This window comes from Lolium perenne, chromosome 7, assembly GCF_019359855.2.
Source record: "Lolium perenne isolate Kyuss_39 chromosome 7, Kyuss_2.0, whole genome shotgun sequence".
In the NCBI taxonomy this organism is placed as follows: domain Eukaryota; kingdom Viridiplantae; phylum Streptophyta; class Magnoliopsida; order Poales; family Poaceae; genus Lolium; species Lolium perenne.
In genome coordinates, this window is record NC_067250.2 from 67,044,970 (window position 1) to 67,069,170 (window position 24,201).

Below are 24,201 nucleotides of genomic sequence, written 5' to 3' on the forward strand. Positions count from 1 at the left end.
AGGACGAGCTAAACGGAAGGCGAACATGTTTGCCTAGACGACATGCTTCACAAGAGTGGGCATCCGTTTTATTACAAGTAAAGGAGAAGCCTTGCATTATTTGACGCAGAGTGGCGGAGCTAGGATGACCAAGACGGGCGTGCCAAAGGTCGACACCGGCGGAGAGGGCGAGCGGGCGGCCGGTGGTGGTGGAGGCCGCGCCAACGGGGTAGAGATCGCCGGGGCTGTCACATCGGTGGAGGAGCATCCGGGTACGACCATCCTTGACAGAGAAACCAAAAGCGTCAAATTCCACAGTCACAGGGTTATCACGACAAAAAGACTTAACAGAAACAAGATTTTTAATCAAGTCAGGAGAAACAAGGACGTTATGAAGAGAGAGAGTGGAGGTGGAAGGAAAAGAGACAGAACCAGTGTGAGTAATAGGAAGAGCATGACCGTTGCCAACGATGATGCGAGAAGAAGTGGAAGCGGGTGTGGAGAAGGAGAGGTTACCGGGATGCGCAGCCATATGCGCGGAGGCGCCGGTGTCCATGAACCAGTCGCCACCGCCACCATACGCCCCAGCAGAGGGGGCGCTCTGGAGGGCGGTCAGGAGCGCGGGATCCCATGGGGTCGCACCCGGAGGGGCGGCGTAGGCCGGGGCAGGCTGGGGCGCCGCGTAGAACGCCTGGTGGGAGGCTGGACGCGGCCCCATAATGCCCGGGTAGGGGGCGCGCGGCACGGGCATGGAGTAGGCGTGAACAACCCCGGTCCACGGGTTGTGACCGGCAGTCCATGGCGGAGGGGCGGTGTACTGCGGGGGACGAGGCGCGGGGGCGGCGGCATTGGCGCCACCGTTGCTACCACCGTTGCCACCGCCACGGCGACGACGGCCACGGCGGCTACCGCCAGGAGGAGCCGGCTGCCTGGTCCAGGGACCGGTCTGGCCGGCCGGGGCGCCAGCGTGCCCGGTCCAGGGCCGGTCGGCCGGCCTGGTGACCGGACTGGCCGGTCCACGGTCCGGTCTGACCGGGCGGCGGGGCGGCGGCGGGGAAACCCGGTGGCGGACCCATGGGGCGAGGCGCAGGGGCGCGGGAGTCTGGGCGCCGCGGGAGAAGCCAGCGGCGAAGGCGGTGTGGGCCGCCCGAGCCCGGAGGTGCTTGAGGCGGCGCTCCTCGAGGCGCAGGTACGCCACGGCCTGCTCGAAGGTGGGCGTGGTGAGGAGCGTGAGGTTGGAGGCGGCGTTGCTGAGATCCTCGCCGAGACCCGCCGACAGGGTGGAGAGCATGATCTTGTCATCGATCGGGAACTCCAAGTCGCGGAGCTCATCGGAGAGACTCTTCAGCTTGAGGGCGTAGTCATCGAGAGACAAGTCGTTCTGGTGGGTGCCGAAGAACTCCTGCTGGAGGAAGGTGACCCGCTGGATTTTGTTGTCGGTGAAGAGGCCGGTGATCTTAGCCCAGACCGTGTGGGCGGAGTCGCCGTCGCGGACGACGGTGCGAAAGATGTCGTTGGAGACGGTCTGGTAGAACCAGCGGATGATGGTGGCGTCGATGGCGAGCCACTCGGGGTCGTGCGGCATGGCGAGGAGGTCGATGGTGCCGTCGACGTGATCAAGGAGATCATACTCGCCGAAGAGCAGCCCAAAGTACGTCTTCCACGGGAAGAAGTTGGCAGCGGTGGTGGAGAGCTTCAGCGGCACGCGCTCGGCGATGGGGATGTCGCGGATGATGGCGACGGAGGGGCCGGCGAAGGGGTTGCTGCTGCCGGAGCCAGAGGAGAAACCGGAGCCGGATGAGTCGAAGCGCTCCATGGCGGAAGCGGTGGTGGTGGTGAGGGCCGGCGGCGCCCTAGATGAGAAGGGCGGCGGCTAGGGTTGGGAGTGGTGGAGGCCGGCAGCGCCCTAGAGAGGAGGGGGGCGGCGGCTAGGGTGGATGGAGGTGGTGGCCGGCGGCGCCCTAGGGAGGAGGAGGGACGGCGGCTAGGGTTGGAAGGGGGTGGCCGGCGGCGCCCCAAGGGAAGAGGAGGGCGGCGGCTAGGGCAGGACCCGAAGGGTCTCTGATACCATGTAGAAAGGTTATTGGAGATTGCACAGCACCAATAGGGCCTGCTGCTCATATATATATAGGCGGACACATGTACAATTACAGGTCACGGGGACCTATGTCTATACAATATGTTACTCAACAATTACGAAAGAGAATAACTACTGACAATATAATATGTAGAGAATGACGAAATAGAAACCAACTGACTGAACAAAGAAACAATGAATGACAAGTGGAAGAATGCAAGGGACTGAGAAAAAAACTGAAGAATGAAAGAAGAATGAAAGGGACCGAGAATCAGAACTGAAGGGAAACAATGAGAATGACGAGTAGAAGAATTAAGATTTGAAAAAAAAAAACAAAGGCTGATAAACCCCACAAAAGAATGAGTGAAGACTATCATAAACAAAAAAGATTGATAAAGAAAGTGAGGATCAAAGAAAGAAGAAAAGAAAATGAAGACATATAATGAAGATTCAAACTAAAGAAAGATACTTCAAAAAGAAGAATGAAACAAACAAATAGGCTAAATACCACTCGAAAAAAGGAAGGGACTGAAGAAAAAAATGACAAAGAGAGACTGAAAACAAGTAATGACAAAAAAAGAAGAATCAAAGAATGACTAAGTAAAGAGCTAATGGAAAGAGAAATTGAAGTGAATGATAATTGAAGAAAGAAGAAACCTAATTCAAAATGTTTGAATCAAATAAACTACATATAGTAAAAGACATGCCAAGATGATGTAGTAATTCAAAATTGTCAGGTTGTACACATATCTGGAGGAGATAGTTGCACTGCAGCATATTCTGAACTTTTCAGAAAGACAAGCACCAGAGCCTGCTAGTCCTTTGATACAGAACATCATGTGAGCTGCAAGCCTGCAAGCATGAAAAATATATATTACGGAGTAGATATGATGAAAATCAAAAGAAATGGACTGAGAAAACTCTTGCTTTGTGTAGAATGACAGATTCTCGCATTATAGATGTGACAACGATCCATTGGGGCAAAAACCTGTTTGAAGACCTGTACCTTGATGAGGTAAAAACTCTTTTAAAACCACTTGCCACATCACAAAATAATTCACCACAGTAAAAATAGTTTCCAAATTAAAAATGTGCAGGTATGTGTGCCCCAAGACAGCTCTCACAAGGATTTAGTTGATAAGCAGATCAACGTCGGAAGCATTTCATTCAGTCATACACACAAGTAGCACCACAATAATGCAAACTAACAAAAGTGACAGACAAACTGAAGAAGAGGATAGAAAATTTTGTGAGGACATAGAGAACTTTTTGGAGAATGACAAGGCAGCCGCGGAGGAGGAAAATGATTATACAATCGACAACAACGTAAAACCTGACATACGATGGAATTTAAAACACGAGAAGAGGCTCACAACTTCTTCAACTTGCAGGCATTTGCATCAGGTTTCTCTGTTGCTATAGTGCAGCTTACCGAACTACCAATAAGAAGAGGCTGGAAGGAAATAAGTAGAGTGACTGTTAACTGCAGCAAGTTTGGCAAGCATGGGACTGCATATATGTAGAAAATGAACTTTGAACATCTAATTTCATCTAAGCACAAAATCTGACAAACATAGGACTTCATATCATAAATGAGTAGTGTTCAGAACATGAACTCTAAACGCCTACGTTCATCTAAGTAGTCTGACAAGCATAGGACTGCATATCCGAACCGATAAAAACCTCCCAAAACAATCACAAGCCAACCTCTCCGACCAAAACTACTTATCATGTGAACTGTAAGCAAAAACTGAAAACATAATACTGTGCTGAACAAAAAAATAAACATCCATACCTTGTTACTTGTTGAAACATTCCTGCAGAAATCTGAGAAATTCCGCTTCAATGACTTAACAGCCTACAGAAAAATACTAGATATATAAAAACACAGATTGCAGAATAAAAACTTCTGCTCGTTGCAATAACTCTAAGTGATTGGAGGCTAAGCTTCCAAAAATCCTCTAACCACATATTACTCCACCCCCTGCTGTGGAGTACCATGTCTTCAAAAAGGGAATAAAACTAGCCCAGCTAATAAAGTGACATGTCCTAGTCTGAATTATGAAATAAGGAAGCTATAACTAAACCATAATATCTTTTTAGCAACATGTTTCAGCTAAACAGAGCAACTCATAATTCCCAAAAAGACCACAGAGAACTTAGATAATGTGTTTCAGTTTACCAATGACTTGATGTTCCAGTAAACCAGAAGAAACTATACAACTATCATGCCAAAAAAAGATACTAGAACATACTGATAGTACTACTGAAAAGCATACCTCTTCACTAAAGAACCCAAATAATGTATCATCTAATATTGTGTCTCTCTTTTCATATTCCAAACCCTGCACACAAAAGAAAAACATAACAAAACCTCAGACATGCACATTACACATAACAGGAAAAGGAAGGAAAATAATTGGTGCCAACTAAAAAATACACGAAAGCTCACATCACTTCGCTACACACACTATCTCCTTCACTGTCCCCATCACCAGAATAATCATTCCCATAATCAGCTATGTCATGGCAGAGGCTGCAAAAAGGTATTTTAGAACAGTACACAAAAATATCCTAAAAATGCAGAGATGTTGAGAGCTAAAACTAGAGCATTATAGTACTCTTATAGGGAGCATTTCCCCTCTGGAACACCCAGAAATGAGAAGAGCAAGATATAATGTTATAATTTGGGAATTGATTTCTTGTTGTACTGGACGCAACAACCATGCAATGCAGAGATTTGATTACAGCATGTTAAGAAAACGAGCAGAAAAACCACACATACCATTTAGAAAATACTACAACACTAGCTCACAAAAATGCCACAACCTCTAACACACATCATTCACAGGGTTACTTTGTCCTTTGATTTCTGGAGGAAGGACGTCGAACTAGTTTGGACGGCAGAAGAGGTCTGGGTCAGAGTTCATGGTTTCCCTCCTTTTGCTCTCGATGAAATTGTAGCTTTATGGGCTTTTGGCGATATTTTCGGTGAGACTACAGATATTGATATACCCTATACAAGGGCTAATAATGTTTTAAGAATCCGCATCAGTTGCTTGGATCCTACTCTTATTCCAACTAGCCTTGATGTCAAGATCCGCAATGATTTTTTCCGACTCAGTTTTGAAGTAGAGGGTTTAAGGGATCCAACAACACAGGTGGATAGTGTCTCTGAGGATATACATAAGGATGATGATATGGACCATGATGGTCCTACCAACAATCCTGGAGATGACACTGACAGAGAAGTCAAGAGGAAGAAGAATGAGGAGGAAAGTAAAGATACCAACTATGAACCTTCACACCCTGTTTCTTCGGATGGTACCTCTAATGCTTTATCTCCGATTCAGTTGGCCCAAGATAATGACATTATGGCTGTGGATGATACACCGAGGTATGATAATGCGTTTACATCTTCTGTATGTGACTTTGCTTTTTCGAAACCTAAATGTCTTGATCCGTTTTTTAGTGCCGCGGAGAATCTGGATTTGTGTACTGGGAGTCTCGCCTCTTTGAACCCGGCGGAAAGCAATCTTGATGGGCTGGGGCGTGAGGTTTCTTTGGCTGGGCAAATGAGCAGCGTGGTGCTACCTGTGCGAAGGGAGAAGGAAGCTGATGTGTATGTGCATGGCACACTGGTGGAAAAACAGGCTTCCGGGAAGCCCCATAAGTCGCGAAGGTAAAGGAGCCGCGACTAATGGCACCTTTAGTCGCGGTTCGGGAGGAGAACCGCGACCAAAGGCCTGGGCCCAGGGCGCTCGGTGGCCAGCCGGTGCACGTGGGGGGTCTTTAGTCGCGGTTGGCCAGGCCAACCGCGACTAAAGGTGCCCGAAGGCCTTTAGTCGCGGTTGGCCAGGCCAACCGGGACTAAAGCCCCTCCCCTATATATACCCACCCAGCAGCCAACACTTAGCCATTTGGTGCCATTCTCTTCACAAGCTTCACAAGTGGGTGTTAGGTTTGCTTTTGGTTCCTCTTATGCACATAAGGTGTTTGATGAAATGCCCCAAGAGCATGAAACAAACATGATATGAAGTGTTGGAGCCACACTTGAGCTTTCTCATTTATTTTTTCCTCCTCGATCGCGGTTAGCAACTTGAACCTTTGATGTGTCGTTGATAAAATGTGCATGTGTGTGTAGTTCATTGTTTAATTTATATTGTTTGTAGCTAGTTAGTTTAACAAATGCATGCTGGTTAATTATATATTTTATATTATAATAATGCAGATGAATCGACAATGGATGTACGGTAACCGACTCTCCGGCGAGTTCAGTGCGGGTTTGAAAGATTTCCTCGTAGTGGCCAATGCGAACAAGCAGGGGGGTTTTGTTATCTGTCCATGTGTTAAATGTAAGAATCAGAATGGTTACTCTTCCTCAAGAGATGTTCACATGCACCTGCTTCGGCACGGTTTCATGCCAAGCTATAATTGTTGGACCAAGCATGGAGAAAGAGGGGTTATAATGGAAGAAGATGAAGAAGGGGATGATTTCAATGATGAAAGCTATCTTGCTCATTTCGGTGATACTTTCATGGAGGATGCTGAAGGTGAAGGGGAAGGTGAAGGGGAAGGTGAAGAAGAGGCACGTGATGATCCCGTTGATGATCTTGGTCGGACCATTGCTGATGCACGGAGACGCTGCGAAACTGAAAAAGAGAGGGAGAATTTGGATCGCATGTTAGAGGATCACAGGAAGGCGCTGTACCCCGGATGCGATGATGGTCTGAAAAAGCTGGGCTGCACACTGGATTTGCTGAGATGGAAGGCACGGGCAGGTGTAGCTGACTCGGCATTTGAAAACTTGCTGAAAATGTTGAAGAATATGTTTCCAAAGAATAACGAGTTGCCCGCCACTACGTACGAAGCAAAGAAGGTTGTCTGCCCTCTAGGTTTAGAGGTTCGAAGATACATGCATGCATCAACGATCGCATCCTCTACCGCGGTGAATACGAGAATTTGAATGAATGCCCAAAGATGCACTGCATTGCGTTATAAGATCGAGGCGATGACCCTGGTGACGATGTTGAGGGCCAGAAACCCAGGAAGAGGGTTCCCGCCAAGGTGATGTGGTATGCTCCTATAATACCACGGTTGAAACGTCTGTTCAGGAACAAAGAGCATGCCAAGTTGTTGCGATGGCACAAAGAGGACTGTAAGTCGGACGGGGAGTTGAGACACCCCGCAGATGGAACGCAATGGAGAAAGATCGACAGAGAGTTCAAAGATTTTGCAGCTGACGCAAGGAACATAAGATTTGGTCTAAGTACGGATGGCATGAATCCTTTTGGCGAGCAGAGCTCCAGCCATAGTACCTGGCCCGTGACTCTATGCATCTACAACCTTCCTCCTTGGTTGTGCATGAAGCGGAAGTTCATTATGATGCCAGTGCTCATCCAAGGTCCGAAGCAACCCGGCAACGACATCGATGTGTACCTAAGGCCATTAGTTGATGAACTTTTACAGCTGTGGGGCAGACCTGGTGTCCGTGTGTGGGATGAGCACAAAGAAGAGGAATTTGACCTACGAGCGTTGCTTTTCGTAACCATCAACGATTGGCCTGCTCTTAGTAACCTTTCGGGACTGTCAAATAAGGGATACAATGCATGCACGCACTGCTTACATGAGACTGAAAGTGTACATTTGCCAAATTGTAAGAAGAACGTGTACCTTGGGCATCGTCGATTTCTTCCGAAAGGTCATCCAGGAAGAAAGAAAGGCAAGCATTACAACGGCAAGGCAGCTCACCGGCGAAGCCTGCGGAACACACTGGTGCTGAGGTATTTGATATGGTCAAGGGTTTGAAAGTCATCTTTGGAAAGGGTCCTGGCGGACAATCAGTTCCGAAGGGAGCTGACGGGCACGTAGCCATGTGGAAGAAGAAATCTATATTCTGGGAGCTAGAATATTGGAAAGTCCTAGAAGTCCGCTCTGCAATCGACGTGATGCACGTTACGAAGAATATTTGCGTGAACATCCTAAGCTTCTTGGGCGTGTATGGGAAGTCAAATGATACAAAGGAAGCACGGCAGGACCAGCAAAGTTTGAAAGACCCTGATGACCGGCATCCGGAATGGTTTCAAGGTCGTGCCAGCTACGCTCTGACCAAAGAAGAGAAGGTCATCTTTTTTGAATGCCTGAGCAGTATGAAGGTCCCGTCAGGATTCTCGTCCAATATAAAGGGAATAATAAACATGGCGGAGAAAAAGTTCCAAAACCTGAAGTCTCACGACTGCCATGTGATTATGACGCAATTGCTTCCGATTGCTTTGAGGGGGCTCCTGCCGGAAAATGTTCGACTGCCCATTGTGAAGCTATGTGCATGCCTCAATGCAATCTCTCAGAAGGTAATCAATCCAGAAGTTCTACCACGGTTACAGAACGATGTGATCCAATGTCTTGTCAGTTTCGAGTTGGTGTTCCCGCCATCCTTCTTCAATATTATGACGCACCTCCTGGTTCACCTAGTCAATGAGATTTCCATTCTCGGTCCTGTATTTCTACACAATATGTTCCCCTTCGAGAGGTTCATGGGAATATTAAAGAAATATGTTCGTAACCGTGCTAGGCCAGAAGGAAGCATCGCCAAGGGCTATGGAAATGAGGAGGTAATTGAGTTTTGTGTTGACTTTGTTCCTGACCTTAAGCCGATTGGTCTTCCTCAATCGCGGCACGAGGGGAGACTAAGTGGAAAAGGCACGATCGGAAGGAAATCAATGATATGTATGGACGGCCATTCTCTGAATGAAGCACTCCACACAGTTCTGAACTATTCCAGCTTGGTGGCTCCGTACTTTGAGAAACACAAGAATATTTTACGCTCGGACAACCCTGGGAAGCCTGAATCCTGGATTAGGAAGGCCCACATGGAGACTTTCGGCAGTTGGTTGAGAAAACATTTAATGAGTGACAATAAGGTTGTAGATCAGCTGTACATGTTGGCCAAGACACCATCTTCGACTATAACGACTTTCCAAGGGTACGAGATAAATGGGAATACATTTTACACGATCGCCCAAGATAAAAAGAGCACCAACCAAAACAGTGGTGTCCGCTTTGATGCAGCAACCGAGAATGGGCAAAAGGTCACATATTATGGTTACATAGAGGAGATATGGGAACTTGACTATGGACCCTCCTTTAGGGTCCCTTTGTTCCGGTGCAAATGGTTCAAGCTAACAGGAGGTGGGGTAAAGGTGGACCAGCAATACGGAATGACAATGGTGGATTTCAACAATCTTGGTTACCTTGACGAACCATTCGTCCTAGCGAAAGATGTCGCTCAGGTTTTCTATGTGAAGGACATGAGTAGCAAACCGAGGAAACGGAAAGATAAGAAAACGATCAGTACATCATGCGATGATCCAAAGCGCCACATTGTTCTTTCAGGGAAAAGAAACATCGTGGGAGTGGAGGACAAGACAGACATGTCAGAAGATTATAATATGTTTACTGAAATTCCGCCCTTCAAAGTGAACACCGACCCAAGCATTAAGTTAAATGATGAGGATGCTCCATGGATACGGCACAATCGTAAGCAAGCGGGGACACAAGGGAAGAAATGATGTGTAATAATTTATTGTACCAAACTTTGTTGAATGAATCATGTGAATTATATTACCCGTGATGTGTTTGGTGTCCATTTTCGAATGATTCAATTGACTCGAGATAGCACTGATGATACATGAAATTTGGAGTGACTAAGTCATACTCCTGCATACATGAAATTTGGAGTGACTAAGTCATACTCCTGCATATAGGAAATTTGGAGTGACTAAGTCATACTCCTGCATACATGAAATTTGGAGTGATTTAGTCATACTCCTGCCTAGGCGTATAATATGCATACTCGTAGTCTTCATAGCCGCCGCCGTTGTACTGGTAGTCGTCGCCTTCTAAGTTGCCGGCGTCGTCCGCTGCTTGTCGTCGTCGTCGGGGCGGCGCTCGTGGCTCGAATCGAGGGTAGCGCAGGCGGGGATATCGCCGGCCGTGATGTAGTCCAAGACGCTCAGCCGAGTCCGGCCCCACCACCAAAGCCGACGGCCGGCCTCGTGGAAGTTTCCGGAGGCAGACCGTCCTCCTCATACCTGGCGAGCGCCCTCTCACGCCGATTGATGAAGAAGGCGTCCCAAGTATGCTGGTTATCGGGATGCCAGCGGGGATTCATCCGCTGCTCCGGCGTGAGGTCGAGGTAGTAGTGGTTCGTGATGGCCGCCCGGCGCGCAGCACTCGAGGACGGGAGGGACCGGCACGCCGCCGGCGCTTAGGCTCCAGCCGGCAGGGACGCGGTAGCCCGGAGGGCAAGGGTAGTTCGAGGCGCAAAGCTCCTCCACCTGCTGGTAGGTTAGAGTGGGTGCGGTGGAAGCCATGAGAGAGTGATGAGAGATTGTAGAGATGTGATCTTTGGCCAAGCCGGGCTACCTATATGTAGTGACAAATGGCGGGAAAAATGGGAGCGGGAAGACAGGAGGCGGGAAGAAAGAGGCGGGGAGAAAGTGGCGGGAAGAAATTGGCGGGAAAAAATTTGGCGGGAAGAAAGAGGCCGGAAGAAATTGGCGGGAAACAATTGGCGGGAAGAAAGAGGCGGGAAGACAGGGAAGAAATGGCGGGAAGACGAGGAGGGAAGAGGGGGTCGGCGGAAAGAGGCGGGAAGAGGGGGCCAACGAACTTTTGAATTGAATTAGTTTTATTTTTATGAATTTTTGATAATTTGTATTTTTAAATTTTTGAATTGAATTAGTTTTATTTTTATGAATTTTTTGATATATTATTTGTATTTTTAAGATTTTGAATTGAATTAGTTTTATTTTTATGAATTTTTTGATATATTATTTGTATTTTTAAGATTTTGAATTGAATTAGTTTTATTTTTATGAATTTTTTGATATATTATATGTATTTTTAACATTTTGAATTGAATTAGTTTTATTTTTATGAATTTTTTGATATATAATTTGTATTTTTAACATATTGAATTGAATTAGTTTTATTTTTCTTAATTTTTTGATATATAATTTGTATTTTTAACATATTGAAATGAATTAGTTTTATTTTTCTGATTTTTTGATATATAATTTGTATTTTTAACATATTGAATTGAATTAGTTTTATTTTTCTTAATTTTTTGATATATAATTTGTATTTTTAACATATTGAAATGAATTAGTTTTATTTTTCTGATTTTTTTGATATATAATTTGTATTTTTAAAATTTTGAATTGAATTAGTTTTATTTTTCTGATTTTTTTGATATATTATTTGTATTTTATGATTTTGAAAAAGAAAAGCAATTTGAAAAAAGACCTTTAGTCGCGGTTGGCGAGCAATTTGAAAAAAGACCTTTAGTCGCGGTTGGCCTCGCCAACCGCGACTAAAGGTCTCTGCATGAGGAACGGAAAAACCCGCCGAAATACCTTTAGTCGCGGTTGGCGAGGCCAACCGCGACTAAGGGTACCCTTTAGTCGCGGGTCGCCTCCCCAGCCGCGACTAAAGGGGGGACTATAAATGTCAGCGCCGAACCGCCGCCGCGCCATCTTCTTCTCCGCGCGACGCACGATCGAACTCCTCGCCGAAGCCCTGCCGCCGTCGCCTCCTTCTCCGCTGCCCGAAGCCCTGCCGTCGCCTCGCCGCCGTCGCCGTCGTCGTCACGCCGCCGCCGCGCGCCGAGCCGCCGCCGTACGTCGTCGATCTCGCCGTCCCCGGCCCGTCGCGCCGATCCACAACCGCGCCGCCGCGCTCCGCCGGTCTTCGCGCGCGTGCTCATTGCCGGCGCCACCGCGCGCCGCCCCCACTCGCAGCGCCGCCGGCCGCTGTTGCCCGCCGCTTGCCCGCCGCCGCCGCCCGCTGCGCCCGGCCGGGAGAGAGAGAGATCGAGGGCGCGGGGAGAGAGAGAGAGAGACGGCCGGCGCCCCCTGCCTCTCTTTTTTTTTGTTTTTTTTTTGTTTTTTTAACTTAACTAAAAATTTAACTTAACTTAACAATTGTTAACAATCGTAAACTTTAACAAAGTTAACAAAATTTAACAAATTTAACAATTTTCAAATTTAACAAATTTAACAAATTTAACAATCGTAAACTTTGTTAAATTTTGTTAATTTTGTTTTTTTAACTTAACTAAAAATTTAACTTAACTTAACAAAATTGTTTTTGTTGCTAATTAATACAAAAAAACTAATGTTGTAAACTTATAAATTTTACATTGTTAACATTGTTATTTTTACTTACAGTAGTTCTCTTGCATACACAACAACATCATATGTAGTATTTTTTCCAAAATGTAGAACAAATTAATGTTGTAAACTTATTGATTTTACATTATATTGTTAACATTGTTAATTTACTCACAGTTATCTTGCATACACAACAATTAATCTCATACACAACAATTACACACATCATCTGTAGTGAATTTCGTCCAAAATGTAGAACAACACCGGTCTCTCGGTCACCGCCACACCGGTCTCTGCGTCCCCCTTTCGCCACCGCCACCGGTCTCTCGGTCACGCGGTCACTGCGTCCCCCCTTTCGCCACCACCACCGTTCTCTCGGTCACGCGATCACTGCGTCCCCCCTCTCGCCTCCCTTGTCGCCCTCTCTCTTTATATGTAGAAGAGATATGATAATGCTGGCATATACACAATTAATTTGTTTTGACTACATGTTTTCAGGACTGACATATGGCGGACGATAGAGCTGACCCGATTCTGGACAACTATGATCCGGACGCTGAAGACCATATGTTCGGCATCATAAAAGGCGATATTCCATTTGTGCCGACCGGAGAAGAAGAAGATGATATCTCTTCTTATCTGAACCTTGAGTGTGAAGATGAAGGGCGCCGTCAGCAAGCAGATGATGCCGAAGGAACGACGATAAACGACGATCTTCAATTGGAAGTAGCAACCACCTCCGGCGCCGAGGTATATATATATACATATTGAGCTAGCGTCTGGTGATACAAACTAACTGATTTGAATAAATGTGTGTGTACTAACGCGCGCGACTCTCTTTCTTATTTTAGCCCTCGGCCGGATCGTCGAAAAAATCGAGTACGTCGTCGAAGCGTGGCGCAACCAAGACGATGAAACCAGGAGAAACATGCACCATCGATGTTGTCGACGAAGCAACCGGCAGGCCGCTGGAGCCCAGCAAGAACGCCACCAAGTTTGTCAGCCAATGCGGAGCCGTTGTTAGAGACAACGTCTCGATCACCCGCCAGGAGTGGAATGAGCCAAAGAAGGCACGTGTTGGTTTCACTTTTGTCGATAAGAGAACAAAAAAAGATTGCTTCAACAAGCTTATGGAACATTTCGTTCTACCTCCGGAATACCGCAAATACGATGAGGAGGGTAACAAGATTGCGGAAAACAAGGAGAGGCGCAAGCTAGTCAAACAGTTCGCTCTTTCTAGGATGGCCAACGCATTCCGGAAATACAAGCAAAATCTAGCCCATGACTTTGTCAACCAGGGCAAGACTCCGGATTTCAAAGGACAATATGAGAAACTGCAACATGATTGGCCAGAATTTGTGAAGCAAAAGAAATCGGAGCAGTTCCTTGAACTATCGAAAAAAAATAAGGAAAATGCGGCCAAGAAGGAGTACAATCATAAAATGGGGCCAGGAGGGTATCGCTTTTGGCAGCCTAAGTGGGAGAAGATGGAGAACGAGCTGAGGGCGCGAGGAATCCGTCCAGGTACGGAGGGATGGGACCCAAGGGCCAAAAGCTGGTGGTACGGGCATGGGGGATCGCTGAACCCGGAGACAGGGGAGTGTGTTTACCAGGGCAAAATAATTACACCCACCAAAAAGCTTATTGAGGCAATGAGGGAGGCTCAAGAGGGGAGGATCAGGTTCAACAGAGAGAACGACGCCCTGACAAAAGCCCTCGGGAATCCTGAACACGGAGGACGTATACGAGGCATGGGGCCCATTCCGTGGAAAGTAGGGTTCCCCCAGAACGATGACCCGTACGGTTACAGAAGCCGTAAGAGAAAGATGGATCGGGATGCAGATGTTGTGGCGAAGTTGGTAACGGAAATGGATGTGATGAAGAAAACCGTGAGTGTACTAGTCGCCGAAAGAGATGCAGCTCGGGCGCAGCATGCTGAAGATCATCCAATGGATCTCGGAAGCCAGCAGCGGAGAAGAAGCAGCGTGGCTTCCACGGAGGCCTCACCGGCTGGTGCACCGACGATAGAAATTACTGCACCGGAGCCTCTGGTGGTCGAAATTACTGCACCGGAGCCTCCTCGCTACCCCGTGGACGATATAAAGGAGATGAAAGCATGTCATCTGTATTATCCTATCGGGAACATGTCCATGAAGGTAGCCATCGGCAGTGCTTTACCACCTGGAGCACTCCACCACAACAACCCCATTCAAGATGGCTATGCTCGTGTGACGGTGGAGGAGATAGTCCAAGGGTTTGAGGACCTGGACATTGACATTGCTACACCTGAAGGGGTGAAAAGACTTGGAGATGTCAAGCGCCAGTTCATTCTATGGCAGAAGAAATTTATCAAGTTTCCAGGCGAGGCGCCAACAAGTCCACCCCCGTACGGTGGTGGTGGTGGCGGTGGCGGTGACGGTGGCGGTGGCGGTGACGGTGGCGGTGGCGGTGACGGTGGCGGTGGCGGTGACGGTGGCGGTGGCGGTGACGGTGGCGGTGGTGCTTCACCTAATACACCTCATTCACGTCAGCCGACGACGCCGCCCCCCAGTCCTTGTCCGGCGGGTGATCAGACACCGGTACCGCCCCCCAATCCACCTCCGGCGAAGAAGCAGAAGCAGTCCTGGGTTATTAACCCGGACCCTTATGTACCTAAGAAAACAAAGATACCAGAGCCATCACTGAAGCCTCTCATCCCGAGGCCTTGGGAACTTAGTGTCGAGGAAAATGCAGCGGCCGTGGCTGCTCAGCATGAGAAATGGAAGGAGGAGTGCAAGAAGAAAAGAGAGGGCGAGCCCAAGCCAGTATATTCTGACAAGCAAAAGCAGTGGGCTAAGTCATTTTTGAACACACCGTCCCAAGCCGCGAAGAATCTGCCTGACGACTATTTACGTGAACTTCGTAGGCAAGCACTCGCGTTCAAGAGGAACCAAGAGTTGGCGGAGAAGAAAGCCTTGGAGGAGGAGGCCGAGTCAAAATTAGAAAAGGGGAAAGAAGTTGCCCAGCTCGGGGAACAAAGTAAACAATCGATCGCCCCGCTCATAGTGAAAGCCGCCGATCCGGATGACCCCGATATCATAGCAGCTGCGGCAGCACAGGGATTGACTGTAACGAGTGCCAGAGAACAAGCGGCCGAGTTAGGTATCACTCTTCGTGCACTGCTAGGCCTTGATGAGGCGCCAATGAAGGACGTAGTATTTACATATGTGAAGAATGGCCCTCTCGTCGAGCCTGCGCAGGAAGAGGATCTACCTCGACAAATGAAAGGTCTGCTAATTTGGTACAAGGGTTACATAAAACATAAAAACGCCAAAGACTATATCTATGCGGAAGTTAGATACGAGCATCACTTCAAACATTACTGGGTACAAATTCATCTGAGTGAATTGTTCCAGCTGTTCAATCTGCGCGACCTCGACAAATCTATCATCAGTTGCTACGTTCTGTAAGTGATTTATTAGTTTCTACCCCATCTCGTTCATTGCCTGCACTGTCCTAACTATCTTGTTGTGTACGCTATTATGCAGAATGAAGAAGCGGGAAATGCGAATAAGGAACATCCATGATGTTGGGTTCATTGACCCACACATCGTTAATTCACATGTGTTAGAACACCACCCCGCCGACGTGGAGGATGACCTGTGGCGGTTTATTAGAAAACAGCAACAGAAAAGTGATATTCTATTTCCTTACCATTTTGGGTGAGTGTTTCTGTCTTGAGCACATTCTCTTTTGTTTACTCCATGCATGGTATGTGGCTAATCGATGAGTTATGCATGACTGTGCATGTATCGTGTCCGCAGGTTCCACTGGATTCTTATGGTAATTAAAGTTCAGACCTCCTCAGTTCTCGTCCACGACTCTCTGAATATGGATCCGGCGCTTTGGGGCGACATGAGAAAAATGATGCAAAAGTAATTATTTTCATTCATTTGCGCTCTATATCGATCGGCCTATTTCGTTCATCATTTCCTAATATCAAGTAACTAATTAATAACTCTCTTGTTTATTTAATTTTCTTTGCCTCGTAGGGTTTGGAGACAGTTCGTAGATACCAAGGTCGGTGAATTCAAAAAAGAGCTACATTTTAAAATGGCAGTGCGGACGACTGGGGATATTCAGCCACCGGGGACCAATCTATGTGGATACTATGTTTGTGAGAGGATCCGGAGATACTGCAATGAGCGGGACCAGACGTGTGAGAACAACATCCTGAGGAATAACCTCCGGAAGACGCTTAGTCCAGAAGCTCGCTTCCGACCACTTCAAGAGGAACTAGCTAGATGGTTGGCGAGGGAAGTCATCGATCCTAGAGGAGAACACTATTACGATGACGTAGAACTTTATATGCACCAGAATTTGTAACTAACTTGTTCAAAATTGTATATGGTCATCCGATATTGAATATATATTGTATATGGTCATCCGATATTGAATATATATTGTATATTCCTCTTGAATTCTTTTTGGTTCTAATTTCAAATTTGTTTGAAATTGTGCATTCATATGCATGTATGTATACAGTACCGTAGAATATGTGAAACTCCTTCAAAATTAAAACCCAAAAGAAATAAAACAATACAAATTAAAAAGAAACCAGATTTAGGGGGAGGGGGGCTAAAACCCTAAACCCTGCGGAGGCCTTTAGTCGCGGTTGGCCAGAAGAACCGCGACTAAAGGTCCTCCGCCCTGGCGCTCGCCTGCGGCCCACGTGGACGGGCCTTTAGTCGCGGTTCGTAAGGAACCGCGACTAAAGGGGGGGGCCTTTAGTCGCGCTGCTTTGGTCGCGGTTGCGCCACCGCGACTAATGGCAGTTGCCAACCGCGACCAAAGCCTGTTTTTCCACCAGTGGCACATGCACACAGCGAACCCCCCTGGCGCCTGAGGCTGCTGTGTGTGTGCCTGTCACATGCACACAGCGGACAACGACATGGTCACCAGGCGAGGAGTTGCATGGCGCATGTACTGGCGCCGCAGCCACGACGATCGGGGCGCCGACCAGCTTGCTGCATGGCGCATGCAGCCTGGGCTCGTTGCCTCCACCACGCTCGGTTAGCTCGCCGACCTCTGTACCATCACAGGATCATGCATCAAAGGGCCATACACCAAAACGCACTTATGTGCATACGGTAACACCAAAACGGAATGCTACGAACAAGACATTTGTATCTCCAATGCCAACGACGGCTACGGATTTGGTTAGTCATAAGAATGATGTCTCTGCTGTCCTACTTGATAATGTTTCTGCTACAACATGTTCAAATTATTTTGTATCACAGGCAGATTTGGCTACCAAGAAGAGCACAACACCAGGTTTAATGACCACGCCGGTATCTCCAGCTTTATTCTCTGATGAAGTGATTGCGTTTGGAGGCGTTAAATCACAGACGGCAAAAGGTATAAGGTCTAGTGGAAGACTTCGAGCGCAACCAAATGCTGATGCAACTCAGCTTGAAAAAGCTATGCTTCTGGCACAAAGGCGTAATGAAAGTTTTGCGCAAGGTATTTCTCAGCCACACTCGCTACTTAATTTTTCAGATGCACAAATTATCCATAATGCTACTGTTTTGGGGGTATCAATGGGTAGTTCACTTTCAGACCAAATTAATGCGGCACATATAATTAAAGAGAATGAATTTCAAAGGACACTAACTATCCTGAAAAAGAATGAGTCCATGTTGGAAAAAAGTGCGGAACATTTGCCTTGTCTTACTGTCTCACATGCGTCTGAATTAGTTGGGGATCTAGATGATGATTTTCCATCAGATAATGATTTGCTTTGTGCATCACCTGTAACACATAAGACAAGACGGAATAAAAAGAAAAAGTCTTATGATAGGACTAAGGTTAGACGAAGTAACAGGATTCGGAATAAAATTTATAATTAGATGGCTTTGAACTCTTTGTGTGGATTGACTTGGAATAGTGAGGGTTTTGGTGATCCGGGAAAACACCTTTTTGTCAAAGAAGCTATTAGAGAACATCGGCTAGACTATATAGCACTTTTGGAAACAGGAAGATCAAATTTTACTGTTCCTTTCCTTAGGGATCTATCTTGCGGGAAGGAGTTTAGTTGGTTTTGTTTGCCACCTCAGGGGCGTTCGGGGGGTATTTTGGTTGGCATTAATAATAACACTTTAAAAGTTAATAAGGTAGTTAATGGTGATTTCTGTGTCAAATTATCTTTAAAATCAAAAATTGATGGGTTTGAGTGGGTCTTGGTACCAGTGTATGGAGCTGCTCAGGATTCTCTTAAACACGTGTTCTTGTCCGAGTTGGTGCGTCTCGGTGAGGTTGAATCTCTACCTTTGCTCCTTGCCGGAGATTTTAATATACTTCGAAAACCTGAGGATAAAAGTAATGATAATTATAATCCTCGGTGGCCCTTTATCTTCAATGCTATTATTGAAAGTTTAAATTTGAAAGAAATTGCACTATCGGGGCGTCAATATACTTGGGCTAGTAGGCGAGTGACTCCTACCTATGAAAAGCTGGATCGTGTGCTTGCTAGTGTGGAGTGGGAACAAAAATTCCCATTAGTGTCGGTAAGGGCTTTATCTAGGTCGGGGTCTGATCACACACCTCTTCTTATTGATTCGGGAAACCATGCACACTTAGGAAACAAAGCCCGTTTCTCATTTGAGCTGTCTTGGCTGCAACAGGACGGTTTCTATGATTTGGTGGCAGCTGAGTGGGCTGCAGCTCCAATGGGGGTCTCACCAATCGATACTTGGCAAAAAAAGATAGACATTTACGCAGATTTTTAAGGGATGGGCGAAAAATCTTAGTGGAAAATATAAACTAGAAAAGGAGAGGTTACTACAAATTATTGATTTCCTGGATATTAAGGCGGAGACTTGTCCTTTATCTAATGTTGAGAGGGATGAGTTAAAAATGGCTAATGATAAGTTGAATAAGCTTAGAAGGTCGGAAGAAACCAAATGGGCACAGAGAGCCAAGGTTAAGTATATACAGGAAGGGGGAGATAATACAAAATATTTTCACCTAATTGCTAATGGGAAGCATAGGAAGAAGAAAATTTTCCAACTCGAACAAGAGGAGGGGACGATTGTTGGGGACGAGAACCTAAAAACTTATATTACTGAATACTACAAAACATTGTTTGGTGAACCGCAACATAGTCCAGTATTAATGATGGAGGATAGAGTTGATGATATTCCTCAAGTTTCGGCGGCTGAGAATGAGCTTCTCATCAAAGACTACTCTTTTGAGGAAGTTTATGAGGCGATCTCACAGATGAAACATAATAAAGCGCCGGGGCCAGATGGGTTTCCGGCAGAGTTTTATCAGACCTTTTGGGAAGTAATAAAAGTGGATTTAATGGCGCTTTTTATTTCCTTCCAAAGAGGAGAGTTACCTTTACATAGGCTAAATTTTGGGGTTATTACTCTTATTCCAAAAAAAGATAATGCGACACAAATACAACAGTACCGCCCGATTTGTTTACTTAATGTGATATTTAAAATCTTTACTAAAGTGGCTACTATTCGTATTTCGGAGGTTGCTCATAATGTAATCAAACCTACCCAAACTGCATTTATGCCAGGCAGACACATTTTAGAGGGAGTGGTTGTGCTTCACGAATCCATTCATGAACTGCATAGGAGAAAGTTAGATGGTGTTCTTTTCAAAATTGACTTTGAGAAGGCGTATGATAAAGTTAAATGGCCGTTTTTACAACAAGTACTGCGTATGAAGGGTTTTGATGAGATATGGTGTGATCGAATTAAACAGTATGTTCAAGGAGGGAGTGTGGGGATTAGGGTTAATGATATTGGTCATAATTTCCAAACTAGGAAAGGTTTGAGACAGGGTGATCCTTTATCTCCGATTCTATTTAATATTGTCGTGGATATGCTAGCTATTATTATTGCACGAGCTAAGGAGGAGGGTCAGATTGGGGGTCTTCTACCTCACCTAGTCGAGGGGGGAATTTCTATCCTACAATATGCTGATGATACAATTTTATTTTTGGAACATGATATTGTTAAAGCACTGAATATGAAATTAATTCTATGTATATTTGAGCAGCTCTCTGGTCTGAAAATTAATTTTCATAAAAGTGAGATATTTTGTTTTGGTAAAGCAAAGGATAATGAACAACAATATATGCAGATTTTTGGTTGTGAAGCGGGTGCTTTACCTTTTAAATATTTGGGTATACCGATCCATCACCGAATCTTGAGAAATGCTGAATGGAATCCGGTTGAAAACCGTTTTGCTTCAAAATTAGGGTGCTGGCGTAGTAAGATGCTTTCTTATGGCGATAGATTGGTTCTCATTAATTCGGTGTTAACAAGTCTATCAATGTTTATGTTATCATTCATGGAGATACCTGTGGGGGTTAGAAAGAGACTAGATTATTATAGATCTAACTTCTTTTGGCAATCGGATGAAAAAAAGAAAAGATATAGGCTCTCTAAATGGAACATAATCTGTAGACCGAAAGACCAGGGGGGTTTGGGTATTGAAGTTCTGGAATTAAAAAACAAATGCTTACTGAGTAAGTGGCTATATAAACTTCTTACTGAAGAGGGTATGTGGCAACAAATTTTGCACAACAAGTATCTGCACTCTAAGACTTTACCGCAAGTTGAGGCAAAGCCTACTGATTCGCCGTTTTGGAAAGGTCTTATGAGAGTAAAATCTGACTTCTTTAGTAAAGGTTTTTTCAAAGTTGGAGATGGTACTTCGGTACGCTTTTGGGAAGATGTCTGGTTAGGGGATGTTCCTCTATCACGACAATATCCCTCTCTTTACAATATTGTACAACATAGAGATGTTTTGGTTTCCACAGTTTTGGCACAAAATCCGTTGAATATTACTTTCAGGAGAGGTCTTAATGATCATAAATATACTGAATGGTTGCATTTGTGTCAACGACTCATAACTATTAATCTCACTAATGAACCTGATAAGTTTGTATGGAAGCTTACAGATTCGGGTGTGTTTACTGTTAAGTCTATGTATCATGATTATATGAATGGCCATACCAGATTCCTGCGCAAATATTTGTGGAAACTCAAGATCCCCTTAAAAATAAAAAATTTCATGTGGTTTCTTAATAATAAGGTCTTACTTACTAAAGACAATTTGGCGAAACGTAGATGGACGGGATCTCAAAAGTGTTGTTTCTGTAATACAAATGAAACTGTGCATCACTTGTTCCTTGCATGTCCTTTTGCTACTATTATTTGGCGGATGATTTACTTTGCCTATAATGTCCCGCCACCTACGAGCATTAATAATATGTTTGGGAACTGGTTGTATGGAGTTCCGAAGAAAGATAAACTGAAAATTAGGATTGGTATATCTGCTATATGTTGGACAATATGGAACACTAGAAATGACATGATTTTTAATAATCAAAAGGGTACTAACTTTTTGCAGGTTATTCTTCGAGCTGTGCACTGGATACGGTTATGGGCTTTCCTGCTACCGGAGGATCAGCGGAAGGATATGGATACTGGATGCAACAGACTGCTGGTGCTTACTCAGGATTTCTACTACCGGGCTACTGGGTGGCGACACATTAATAGGATAGAGTATGGCTAGCCTATTTAGATGTTTTGCTGTCCCGCTGGTTGATGTATGTGGCAACCAAGTCGGGCACATATTTATTTTTTACCCTATGCCTTTTGTACTTTGTACTTGATTTTTGATACTTTATACGTTCAATAAAAGGCCGTGTGCATCGATTGATGCAGAGGCCGGGGCTTGCTGCTCCTTTATCGAAAAAAACATCATTCACAGGGAATCTGCTATTCTTACCGGATAGTCCACCTAGCACAGCAAAATCGGGAGTCAGAGAACCTTACAGGGGGGAATCCCCATCCCGCACATACACACACACACACAGAGGAACGCTTCACAGACAGAAAACATGGGGATCTAGCGGGGGACGTGAAATTGCACGGAGACAAACACACCGCGTCCAAAACAAAGCCCCATCCTCAACTCCGGGACCCTATCGATTGCATCCGAGAACCTCAAACTAGCCTCAATTGGACATTAGATCCACAAAATCGCCCAACCACCAACACAAATCAAGAAACAATCAGGGACTCCCCGCGCGCCCCAAACAGCAAAATCACGACGAGGGCACGTACCCTCGGCGTCGAACCCGCCTGGATCCACCGTCTCTTCTTCTCGCTATACGACGAGGCTCTGGACGGCGACGGGAGACGCCGCTCCTCTCTTCCCCCGCATGTTCGTCTCGATGTTCTATTTGCCTCCCTCTGTGACCCCACACAGACAACCAACGGATAAGTAAGACACGGAACCAAGCCCAAAAAAAAATTCAAAATCAGAGAAGAAAACGGGTACCCAAATCACTAACGGCCTTGGGTCCAACTGCCTGACGGCCCGACAACCGTAAGCCCGCCAAAACAAACAGGTGCCTCGCGCACGAATCACAATGAAACATGAACGGTCAAAAAAAACGTGTGTAAACGAATTGTAAAACAGCTAGCTGCTGTTTAGCAGATATCAATTTATAATGTCAATTGAGAGATGTATATTTGTAGATATAAGAGCATCTCCATGGACACGTCCCAAATAGGCCACATGTGCGCTGACAGTGCTCTATTGAGTGCGCTGCCGTATGCTCCCCAATTTGGGGAGAGGATGCATACTGGGGATTCCGAACCGTAGACTACTAATAGATTTTACGGTTTGAATTTGCATAACAGATGTCAGATTCCGTTTGAATTTATACAAAGTTTGTAAAATAGATACTATTAGACGAAAAAACTAAATCTAGCGGTTGAAGGTGCTGAAGTTGAGGGCGACGTCGGCACCGTCGCTATGGGTGGATAAAGCTCAAGGCTCGAGGCTCGGTTCGGGCTCGACAAGGCTTGGCTCGGGCTCGACTCGGCTCGATGGAGTCAGACAAGCCAAGCCTAAACCTTCTGATCAAGGCTCGAGGCTCGATAAGCCCGCTCGACGAAGCTCGCAAGCCGGCTCGAAGGCTCGATGTAATAAAAATATAAACATAACATTTGCTAAATATATAATATTTTATAGTTAACTAACGATCTAGCATGAATACATCCATAACATTGTCTAACAAGCCAAGCATAGAAAGGAGCCGTTGATCAATGCCTCAATCAAACAAGTCTTTGCTGCAAAGCAATGTCTCGTCTTGGTGCAACGCTAACCATATTGTCAAAGCAAGTACAATAATCAGGGTACTGATTACTGAACTGTTTTTAGGCCTGATTTATGTTCTGTTGAGACGGATTAGACCACGGAGAGGACAGGTGTGTATCTCTCTCTCAAATCTCACATGAACAATTTGATAGCTAGCGAGCGAGGCACAACAGCGTTGGAGAAGCAACGACCAGCGGAAGAGGCGCAACCTGCTAGCTAGCGACGGAGCCGCGGATGCACTGCCTGCTAGCACGACGGCAACGGCAACATGCGGCACGACGACGACGAACTACGGCAGGGCGGCGGCGGGCACCACGGCGACGATGAACTGTGGCAGGGCGGCGACGGGCACGACGGCAGCGACGAACTGCGGCAGTGCGGCGGCGGACAGCTAAGCCAGCATCAGCGTGAGGGAGATGGGATTTGGGACAGCGAGTCAATGAGATAGAGATAGAAACGAGGGGAATCGAGCTACACACTTGAATGGCTCTGCCGCGGTGGCAAGGCTCGCAAGCCTTCCGAGCCGAGCTCGAGCCAACACCGAGCCGAGCCCGAGCCTTCGTTTCAGGATTCTATATGCAGCAAGCCGAGCTAGGTTTGGCTCGAAAATCTAGGAGTTTGCTCGAGCCGAGCCTCGAGCCGGCTCGGCTCGGCTCGATTCCACCCCTTCGTCGTTGTCGTCATCGTCCGAGCAGAAATCGAAGTCCTCGGAAGAGTCCTCCTCCTTCTTTACCGCCAGGGTTGGTGTCGGAGCAGGACCAGGCCCATCAAGGTCAAGGACGTTGTTGCTGTCGATCGCCG

At 46.2% G+C, this 24,201-nt stretch overlaps 1 long non-coding RNA gene across 1 annotated transcript; it reads right to left on the reverse strand.

The window, feature by feature from the left end:
- Positions 1-3,850: 3,850 nt before the first annotated feature.
- On the reverse strand, positions 3,851-22,488 carry LOC139833031 (uncharacterized). The gene is made up of 4 exons (XR_011748037.1): positions 22,359-22,488; positions 4,509-4,592; positions 4,336-4,401; positions 3,851-3,914 (listed from the first exon to the last, which is right to left on the reverse strand). It is a non-coding gene; the product is annotated as an uncharacterized lncRNA (long non-coding RNA).
- Between the last annotated feature and the right edge of the window lie 1,713 nt (positions 22,489-24,201).